At 45.7% G+C, this 10846-nt stretch overlaps 1 pseudogene; it reads left to right on the forward strand.

Moving 5' to 3' along the window:
- LOC108491779 lies at positions 1–211 on the forward strand (annotated as a pseudogene).
- Positions 212–10846: the final 10635 nt, after the last annotated feature.

Below are 10846 nucleotides of genomic sequence, written 5' to 3' on the forward strand. Positions count from 1 at the left end.
ATGGACAAGAGTCCCATGCAGCCCATCAAGTTGGCCAGGGTCAGCAAAGTGCTGGACAGGACCAGCTCAGAGGGACAGTGCATGCAGGTGTCCAAGGAATTCATGGCTGACACCAGTTACTCCATCATCCCCAACAATGAAAGGCCCCATGTGTGAAGGTGATGTGATCACTCTGTTGGAGTTAGATAGGAAGGCACAGAGGCTGAACTGAACTTGCTGCTGAGTCCCAGATCTCCCACTTGGTCCATGAGATGACCTACAGCTGCTAAAGTGTTTGAATTGGTAGAAAGCTTTATTTGGAGTCCGTTTCAGAGGTTTCAGCCCATGCTGCTTGGCCCCTTCTCTGTGGGTCTGTGTTGATGGAGAATATCATGGCAAAAGAGGTTGTAGTGGGGCAGAGCTGCTCACCTAAGACAGCCAGGAAGCAAAGATGGAGGGAGGTCCCAGACAAGGTACACCTCCCCTGGGCACACATCCAGTGACCTACTTCTTCTGTTTAGACCTACCTTCTACTTCCCACCACCACCCAAATTAAAACCACCACCTAGGGACCAAGCCTTCAACACATGAGCCTGGAGGGGACAATTCATATTCAATGTATAACACTGACTCAGTGCTTTTTGAGGGTTAAAGGCATAATAATATAAAAAAGTCAATACAATTTGGACAGGCAAGGAAGAAAAAGAGATCAGAAAAGGATGCAGGGCAATGAAGAGAGAGTGGAGGGGAAAAGGTAAGAGGCCTTTTTGTTTACTATCCTGAAGGCAGTAGAAAGCCATGTGCAGCTTTTCAAAGGAAACAGATAAAGGGCAGGGACCAGCTATAGAAGTTTACTGTGGCTACAGGTGGTTGCATGAGTTTAAGGTAGGCAGGCCAGGAAGAAGGACAAGAAGCCTGTTTGGAGACAGCCCAGGGAGAGGGGCTGCTGTGCACATGGACCAGCAGCAGTGGGGATAACGAAGTGGAAATGAATGAGAAAAGAATCAAGTTAACATCATTTGATTGTGGAAAAATAGCTACACAAAGGGAATCCATCCCATTGCACATTCAGCTGAAACTCACTGTGTGTGACACACTGTGCTCTACCCTGGGGAGACAGGGCTAACTAAGAGACTCCTAGTTCCTGCCTTTGTAGAGAGTCAGAAGGAGAAGACCCCCAATGTATAGTGATGGCAGGTAGGAGGGTCACTACAGGGAAAGTGACTTTGAACAGAAGTTGGCAAATGTTTACCCACTAAAAAGTCCTTTGATTCAGTAAACAGGGTACCAGAAATGGTCCTCTGACCATTCCGCTGACCTTAGGTATCTACTCCTACACTCAACAAAGAACACAGGATGCTGATAGAGCAGAAAAGAGTCTCCTAGGTTTTCACGTTCCCATCTGTTTTCCCTTATGCTCAAATTGATGGCAAGAACACCACATAAATCCCTACATCTCTCCTGAGCCAGGTGTGACCCCCAGAGCCTAGCATCCCCTCCACCCCCCTCAACCCCAGGTACATTTAAGTTCTCTCCGACCCTTTAAACTCACCCTTGGCAGTCTAGTCTTCAGTCCTTCATCAACACAGCCATCAGATACCCCACTCTCTGATCACTCTGAGGCCCTGACCTCCGGAGAAACATCCTGTTCTTTTAGGGAAGTAAAATGTGGTGGTTTAAATGAAAATGTTCCCCCATAGGCTCCAAGTATTTGGACATAGGCTCCAGATGGTGGTGCTGTTTTGGGAGGTCTTAGAAGGTGTGGCTATCCAGAGGAAGCATGTCACTCGGGGTGGGCATAGAGAGTTCTTAAGCCTTGCCAGATCTCCAGTTGCTCTCTTGCTTCCTGTGCCTGCTTGATGATATGAGAGCTTAATTTCTGCTGCTTCTGCTCCAGCCACCTCCAGCCACCATGCCCCCTGCCATGATGGACTATAATTCCCCTGGAACCATAAACTCAAATAAATCTTCCTTTTATAAGTTGTTTTGATCAGTGTTTCTATCACAGCAACAGAAAAGTGACTAATACAGCAGGGTACCAGAAATGGCCCTGTTGCTTTAAGGTTTCCTCTGACCTGGGCATCTATTCCAACACTCAACAAAGAACGCAGGATGCTGATAGAGCAGAAAAGAGTCTCCTGGGTTTTCACATTCCCATCTGTTTTCTCTTATGCTCAAATCAGTGGCAAGAACACCACATAAATCCCTATATCTCTCCTGAGCCAGGTGTGACCCCCAGAGCCTAGCATCCCCTCCACCCCACCCCCAACCCCAGGTACAGCTAAGTTCTCTCCGACCCTTTAAACTCAACCTCGGCAGTCTAGTCTTCAGTCCCCTCATCAACGCAACCATCAGATACCCCACTCTCTGATCACTCTGAGGCCCCGACCGCTGAAGAAACATCCTGTTCTTTACAATCTTTGCTGACTCCAAGGTGGATGGATTCTGATTAAAGGAAGCCCTTTATTTTTCTTAGCACCCTGGTGGCTTTGGAAATGCCAGGGCAGTTGCAGAGCATGGTTTGGAAGCAAGAGGCTAGAAGAAGCCAAATGTCCCCGCATAGGAGAGCAGAAAAAAACTTGTTTTCCACCTGTGGGGTGCATTCTGCAGAAGCAGCCAGCACCCAGAGCAGGGGACTGAGAGCACAGAAGCCTGCTGCAGACTCACAGATACCCTGGGAGGAATCTGGGCTTTCAGCCAGAATAAAGACGGAGTATGGTCTAAACTCCAAAACCAGAGAGGCCCTTTAGCTATAGAGGGATAGTGTCTTTCAAATCACTGGAAATTTACTGCAAATTTCCTTTTCCTTTTTAAAGGTGCTCATTTTTCCTAAGCAAAAGCAGCACAAAACAGAATTATACATAACAAACCAATGTTTAAAAAGACTGGCCTCATGCTTTGATTCAAATGATAATCTGGGCAGAAACTTGTGCTTTGCCACACACTGGAGGGTGATCGGGGCCAGCAGCACAATGTGGACACACGACCAGTCTGAACCCCTGGTTTTAGAGGTGGGAAAACTGGAGCCCAAAGTGGGACTGAGCTACTGGGAGCCACATGCCCCTCTGAGGAACGTGGGGACTATAATCAAAGTGATGTGCATCTGAGCCCAGAACATTCTTCTTCAGCAAACTCCAACTATCCTGCAAGTCTTCTGCTTGTCTCCAAACCCATTCATCCTATCTCCCTGGTCAAAAGCAAAAAATCTAGCCTTTATGACTTGAAAATATAAGTATTTCATACATAAATGGTCATATTCTGAATGCAGTAAGGATGAACATGCTTGGCTTCATTTTTCCCATACTCCCTTTTTCCCAGTTTACAAGAAGTAATGCTAAGTGCTCCTTGTGCCTCATTCATTTGCTTACAGAGGAGCAGGCAAGTTCCCAGAGCTCTAAGGTACAAGGTGAATGCATTCCATTCTGAAGGGTGCAGCACAGCAACACATTTCCCCAAACTGTCAGCTTCTCCACTTCCCTTGGTTTAATAGGAAAAAGACAGAGCGTACCTTCAAATACCCAAAGCAGCATGGGAGCCTGAACCATTGCAAGAGTGAGGAGAGGGGGAACGAAGAAACCAGTACAGTGTGGCCTTCTGCTTGCATAGCATCCGTGGGCGTCAGGCACCTTTATATGCATTTTTCATTCTGGTATTACCATTATGAAAGATTCAAAGCAATTCTGCATTATATGGCTAGTTCCGTGAGTGACTTAAATTGCCAGCTGAATCAGGCATCCTCAACTCGAAGGACAGAGCTTATCACTTACCTGCTTTGTAACCTCGGTTCGAGTCTCAATCCGTGACTTAGTTTCCTCATATGTAAAATGAAGATACGCCAAAACCTGCCTCTTACGGTTATGGTTGTCTGTGTGTGAACGAGGGTATGCGTATGCGCAGCATGCTGGCACAGCGGCTGTTTTCTGCTTACTGTTCGGGAGACCCTCGTCGCAGCAGCTGTTAGGGCTCTGTTCACAGTTCTGCAGCACCTCCCTCAGCAGATGCTGGTAGCTTCTGAGTAATCACGCTGAACTCCTAGGTGAGAGGTCTCAACCCAGGGGACCGCTGAGCAGAGCAAGGTCTGTTCTGTTTGTTCTTTTGAAGTAAGCTTGATTCCATAATTGGGCAATTGTGCCCTCGCGTGGCCGGTCATAGATACAGCATTTTAGACCTCAGGGCAAAAAAGGAATGTAGTCAGAAGGCCTTAAGGCTCCTTTCTAAAGGCCTCAGTAGGAGTGGATTATGAGGCCCCACCCCTGCCTGCGGATTTATAGGCAGTTAACAGTTGCTAGGGAGAGGGGTTCAATAGGTCCCACCCCTCCCTAATCTATAGACAGTTAATGGCTGCTGGGAGAGGGAGGGGGGTCTTCAGTAGCTTAGTAACTGGTAAGGTGCCCATGCTCCTGTAAATAACCCTAATGACGCTCATTGCCATGCCCCCAAAAGGACATAAAAGTAGAAGGAAAACTAGTTGGGAAGAGGAAAGGGATAAAAAGATCAAGGAGTATGGGAGCCCTAGGGACAAAAGAGTAATGGGGATGAAAATGGTCACACTATAATATATACATTCTGAAAATGTCATAATGAAGCCATTGGAATTTTAATTAATATATGCTAATAAAGATTCTTTTTAAAAGAAGATTCTAGTTTATGAGTAGATCCCTATTTCCAAAGGGAGTTGCTACTCTGGGCTTCTAGAACCAATGATGCATCTTCCCTCGTTACGACAAACACTGAAATAAAAAGCCAGTCAGGCATCACAGGCTTATCTAGGGCTAAGGATATAGCTCGGCAGATAGAGTGCTTGTCTAACATGCATAAAGCTCTGGGTCTGAGTCTCAGTGTCACATAAAACTGGGCCTACACTCATGATGCCAGTACTGGCGAGGTGGAGGCAGGAGGATCAGAAGTTCAAGATTCATTCTCAGAAAAACTGTCTACTGAGTGACTGTTTAACTGTAACTGTCTCAGGTTCTTCTCCTATAAGTAACTTCATACCATGTTCTAAGAGGATCCGGATATTTGAGGTTATTGCCTTTGTTGTTTCTATTCAAATTATTTACTCAAGACCCTTCTTGAATTTATACTCATTCATCAAGACTACCTTCAAAAGTCAGCTCCTTCAACATCTCCAAACTGGATTCAGCTAGTTTCCTTCCCCCACTCTCACAATACTTTGTATTTTTTCTGCAAGTCTCTATTCTGGGCAGTTTTTTCCTCATCAGTGAGTAAGGTGGACTTGTGTGGGCTCCAGCTGCACAGAGCTCTTTTTGTCCCATTGATATCATTTATGGAGCAGTGGTTGAACCACAGCAGGTGTTCAAAAGAACACACTGCATCTGCGAATCATCGGGTTAATATCCCTCCTTAGCAACTCTCTTGAGACCATCTGTAGTACAGTGCAAGCTCTCTTTCTACAAGTATAGTCACAACTTTTATTCACCAAATGAATCATCGGGTTAATATCCCTCCTTAGCAACTCTCTTGAGACCATCTGTATACAGTGCAAGCTCTCTTTCTACAAGTATAGTCACAACTTTTATTCACCAAAGTGCACAGCTACCACTCACCAAACACTGGAACTGTGTTTATACATGGACTTGGTGATTGGCTATCTGTTCCGGCCTCTGAGTTCCTGCCCACCTGGGTTCCAGGTGACCCCTCAAACATCTGTCCATGAGCCCTGAGTAGTGGAAATGAGTGAGTCTTAATTTCCCTAGCACTGTGTCATGACTGACAGGATTCTTTGCCTCATGCTCAGGGCTCAGACATTTACTCCAGTAACAAGAACCCAGTGACCATTGTGTTCCTAGTGTCTGAATACCTTGATGACGTCCCAGGCTACAGAGCAGGTTTTCTGCCCTGGTCCATGGACTAAGGCACATTCTGTTCAGATAACTGAGGGTGGAGATGATTGATCCAGTTGGTCTGACAAATTGATCCTTCCAATTCTGTGGACTGGGTAGATGTGTAGGGACTGGCTAGACAAGATGAAGAGACTACAATTACTCCAGTCTAAAAAGAATGCTGAGCCCCAGAAGGGGCTGGCCACTGTGGCCTGCATAGAGCCTGTCTTACATTCTTTGGTCAGAACATATCAATGACAAGAGTTGTTGCCTTTGCCAACATTCCCAGAGATGGTGGTCACAGGCCCCACCATGAACACAATACCAGAACACACCCACCCCCAAAACTGCTGCTCCCCCATCCTCCCCACATAGTTGATTCCTAGGCAAAGAAATCCCTCTGTCGCCTACAATGATACATCTCCTATTACTAAAAGAGCCAAGACAAGTCCATTTGTTTCTCTGAAAATTCTTTTTTTATAAGCACCCAAGTTCATTGGATAGACACTTATGAACAACCTACTGTGTGTCAGAGACAAAAGCCTCTGTGAGTCAGTCTGAGGAGAGGCTGGGGCAGATTCTTCCTTCTGCCTCTAGGACAAATCAGTTCTGTCCAAAGTTTTCAGACTTCTGGTTATGAAACATTGGAAATTTCAACTGTTTTATGTCACTCAGTTTGTGGCACTTTGTCACAGCAGCCTTAAGACATTAGCATGCCATGTAACTAGCGAACAAGAAAATATTACATGTAGTATGACACATTTGTGTAAGATTTTCTACAAATGGATACCTACTATGCAGAGTGACTTTAGGAAGAAGAGTTTCAAACTGATGTTGGTGATAATCTTTCAACTGTAGAATTTGGGACTATTTTTCCATCTTTTCTTTTTTCATGCTCTGTGTGTGTGTGTATGTGTGTGTGTGTGTGTGTAAATAAATAAGCTTATGTGTTCATTTTGCTATAACTAAATGTCATAACCAACTGTCTTCACACTTGGCAGAGAGAGGATGTTCGAGAATTCCTTCCTCCTCCATAAAGGCCACTACTGAGGGCTCCATCTTAATGATCTCATCTAAGCTTATTTCTCAAAAATCTCATCCCTAAATTATATTATACTGAGGGTTAAAAGACTTCAACATATGAGTTGGGGAAGGGGGAGCCAACACAAAATTCCAGTCTTTGATAATCTGTTCTTCAGATAGAATAAAGTTCACTGAGCCTGCCTTGCAGTTCTGCCCTAAACTAGAAAAGATGTTCCATTAAATCTGTCTCATGAGTTGTGATGGTATTTGGAGTGTCAGGAGAAGCAGGGCCAGAATGCCTGCCCCCAGCCTTCTGCTTCCCCCCACCAGCATTGTCTGTTCAATGCTCTCTCTCCTTCCAGCATCACTGGAGAAGCTGCTGACTGCACTGCTTCATTTGCTTGATCTGCCCTCCTGGCCTGGCTGCATTCTCACACCCCTTTGGAATTCAACTGTGGTGTCCAGTCTTAGCCCTAGCTCTGAAAGTCACTGACTCCTTACCAGCTGATGCTCTTGGAGCATGGCAAAATGATCTCTTCTAACATGATTTTACCAGGCTTCAAATATTGGAAAACATAGGGCTTGTATATAAGGCATTTAGAACAAAATTTTTTATTTCCTCAGGATGGGAGCTTTAATGACCATCATTCTAGAACCTTCTATTTAAGATCAGAAGGGAACTTTGTTACACTCTTTGATGCTGCATTCCTCCATCATACCAAAACTCCACTTGTAGGAAAGAATGCAGCCCTTGTAGCTCCTGTCTTCCTCTCCTTGTCTCTCTCCTCTATCCAGGTTAGGGTAGTCTGACCTCATTTCCCGTTCTCCGTGTTATTCATGGTATATCTGACTCATGAACCAGGAGCTGTGAGCATCGGTTGGGAGCAGAGCTGTGCTCTACACCCCATATGTTGTCCTGTGTCCAGTAAAGTGTGGACTCAGTGACATCTAACAGGCCTGTGACATACTGTGTCATATCTCTCTCACTTTCATAACTTGTCCAGAAAACCAAGGTTTAGACCTGCTCCTTCCCCATCAGTTCTCATCAAGGACCAGGGATCAATTCCCTATCACAGAATATGGTGGAGATGTCTGCAGCCCAATTCTGCCTGCAAGTGTCTCCATGTTTTCCATTCTTAGATCTCCGCCATCCCCAGTGGGAAGAGCTTAGGACCTCAGGGTGACTGCTTTGTGAAAGAATCTGAAGTGCCTGAGTCGTAGGGCTGGGTCAGCTCAATCTCATCCACTGAGAGGTTCTGAATCTCCACTGTCTTCAAAGTAACTGCCAGCACTTCTGCTGGTCTTGGTTCATTGCTTCTGCCTCAGCCAACAAGACCTGTGTGAGATCTGTGAGACAATTCTGCCTTATGCCTGCTGCCACGGATTTCCTGTTTCCACTCAGCTTCCTTGCACTAGTGGGAGAATGAAGGATTGGAAGAAGAAGTCGGCTGAAAGCTCTTGCCAGTGGGTGCCTCCTATCGGTGTGTGATTAAACATTGCAATCCCTATTTTTTATATTGGCATCTACTGTTACTTTCTCTAGTTTGGAGAACAATTTAGGAACCTCAGTATTCTTTACTAGTGGGAAAGGACTGGAAAATCAGCTCTATCAACCTACTAGTTAGCTAGGTAGCTTTGAGCAGGGTTTTTTGGTTTTTGTTTTTTGGGTTTTTTTCCTCCTCTTCCTTCCCCTGTTTTCTTATCTGTAAATGGAAATGGTAAGGATGTGCACTTTGTTCACTCACAGCAATGACTAAGTGTATTAGCACACTGAGTGGATGTGAGCAGTGCTGAGCTCACACCGAGTCCCCAGTAACTGTTGCCTGATCTTCCATCATCATCACGTGTTGCCTCAAGCTTCTTCCCACTATGGTCTTACAGTGAGAGTGACACATTTGATGCTTCAAACCCCCAAGCACATGTCTGGCAAACCTGATTAACCTTCCTTTGTTCTTCACCATGTTTCATAATTACAGAATTTCTTCACTGGACTGAACACTAAAGATGGAATTCTTCCTGATCATAATGCCCAGTTTAAGCATCCAACACCATCTTACACCGTATTTCTGTTACCATTCCATCTTAGCATGTAAACCCTGGGTCTTTAGATATCTGTAACTATGCCAAGCATCCCTTGAGGTTTCCCTGCCAAGGACACAAGCCTGCCCTCTCCAGCAGCAATAGAAAAATCTATCAAATTGCTGTGACCCAATTTTCCTATTGAGTTTATATAACACTTTGCATAGATCACCTTCTTTTCAATTTCCTGCAAGGGAGCGTGTACTGGAACTGGCCTAGAAAACTTGAACTTGGCCTCATCCCAACACCTTCTCTGACCCAGCTGTAACCCAGCAACTCAGGAAGATCACAGCCACCGTTTCCCGATCCTCTCCCTGTATGAGAACCCTCTAAGCTCCATTACTACTTGTGCTGTATAAACCCATACTTCTTGGCATATTTCTTCTGCCATGTGGTAGAGTCATTTGTTGGCTCAGTTCAGAAGTCTGGTGAGACGCAATAGAAATGAGATGTGTGTCTCACCCCAGCATTCCAGATGGCACTTGCCACCCTGAAGTGTACCTGCAGAGTTACAGTACCTTTTGTCATGGAAGGGAGCTGTGGCGTGGCCTACAACAACATGTCGAGGTCAGTTAGTCAGGCGCATACTTGAGATTCCTGGAGTGTGTCCAATCATTGTCTTCATGCTGAGCTGTGGAGGGTGCCGTTGCTCATTAAGCAGCATCACACAGCATCCCTGCCAGAAGGACCAAGGGCAAGCAGAGGCACTGACAGAGAGGGGCAGGGGGATGCTGCTGAAGAACCAGCAGATCCTGACTCTTCTGTATGAGTGTGTTGACATATCTGCCTAGGGCTAGCAAGTCACTGTTGCCGGGAGTCCTCAGCCTTCCCTCTGAGATCACCCAGATGTCACACAACCATCCCCATCACTAGCAGAGCTATATAAAATTAAAGGAAGAATATCTGGTGGAACAGGAGGTATCTCAGCCCCTGCCTTCTCCCCCTCCCTCTTACCGATTAGTGAGGGCAGGTCCCATGGAAGGAAGACTGGATGTATCACAAGTTCCATTGTGAAGATGTGTCCCAGTAAGGAAGCATGTTCAGACACAACACAAAACCACAGATCTACGGATTTCCCAAACTACTTCCACCATCACATCAAGCTAGGGTCAAATCATTGACCCAGTAGCATGGACACCTTGAACCAGCGTTCACCTTTGGGAAGAGAAGAAGGAGCCAATAGCACTGGAAAGCACAAAGAACTAGGAATCTAAGGAGAGCACAAAGGCAAATTTGTAGAAGAAATACCTGGTCAACTTCAACTTCCTTACTAAGAATGAGAACTCGGGCTGGGGAGATAACTTTGTCAGTAAAGTGCTTGTCATACAAGTATGAGGATCTGAGTCCACTCCCCTCTAAAAAGCTGGATTCAGTGGTGTGTAGCTGTGCTCCCAATACTAGGGGAGGTAGAGATAGATCAATCCCTGGAGGCTGGAGATCACAAGCCAGTCTGGAAAGAGAAAGAAAGAAAGAAAGAAAGAAAGAAAGAAAGAAAGAAAGAAAGAAAGAAAGGAGAGAGGGAATGGTGGGAGAGGAAGGAGAAGGGAGGGAGGAAGGAAGGGGGAAGGAGGGAGGGAAGAAGAAGAGGAGTTAGGGTCCTAGGAGTCATGGAAGTAAGGATGATGTTTTCAGATGTGAAAAATCTCGAGAGTGGGACAAAGCTGGCCTCTCAGCAGGGAATTCTCATGTGTTGGAGCTCAGTGACCACAGTCCCATTACATTGACACCATCCCAGGGGGCCCTTGAGGTATAAAGCCGTGGTGGCTGGGAGGCATGGGTTCTGAATACATTTTGAATGTTGAGTTTCAAGGCTTCTTATGATTGAAGGCGAGGTGCAGGGGGAGCCATGACAAAACATCTCCAGAATTTCTGGCCCGTGCTACTAGAAGGGCTGCTATAGGCTGAAAAGAAAAGACAGAGGT

The sequence above is a fragment of the Nannospalax galili genome, unplaced genomic scaffold, assembly GCF_000622305.1.
Source record: "Nannospalax galili isolate Female #2095 unplaced genomic scaffold, S.galili_v1.0 scaffold627, whole genome shotgun sequence".
Taxonomy (NCBI): domain Eukaryota; kingdom Metazoa; phylum Chordata; class Mammalia; order Rodentia; family Spalacidae; genus Nannospalax; species Nannospalax galili.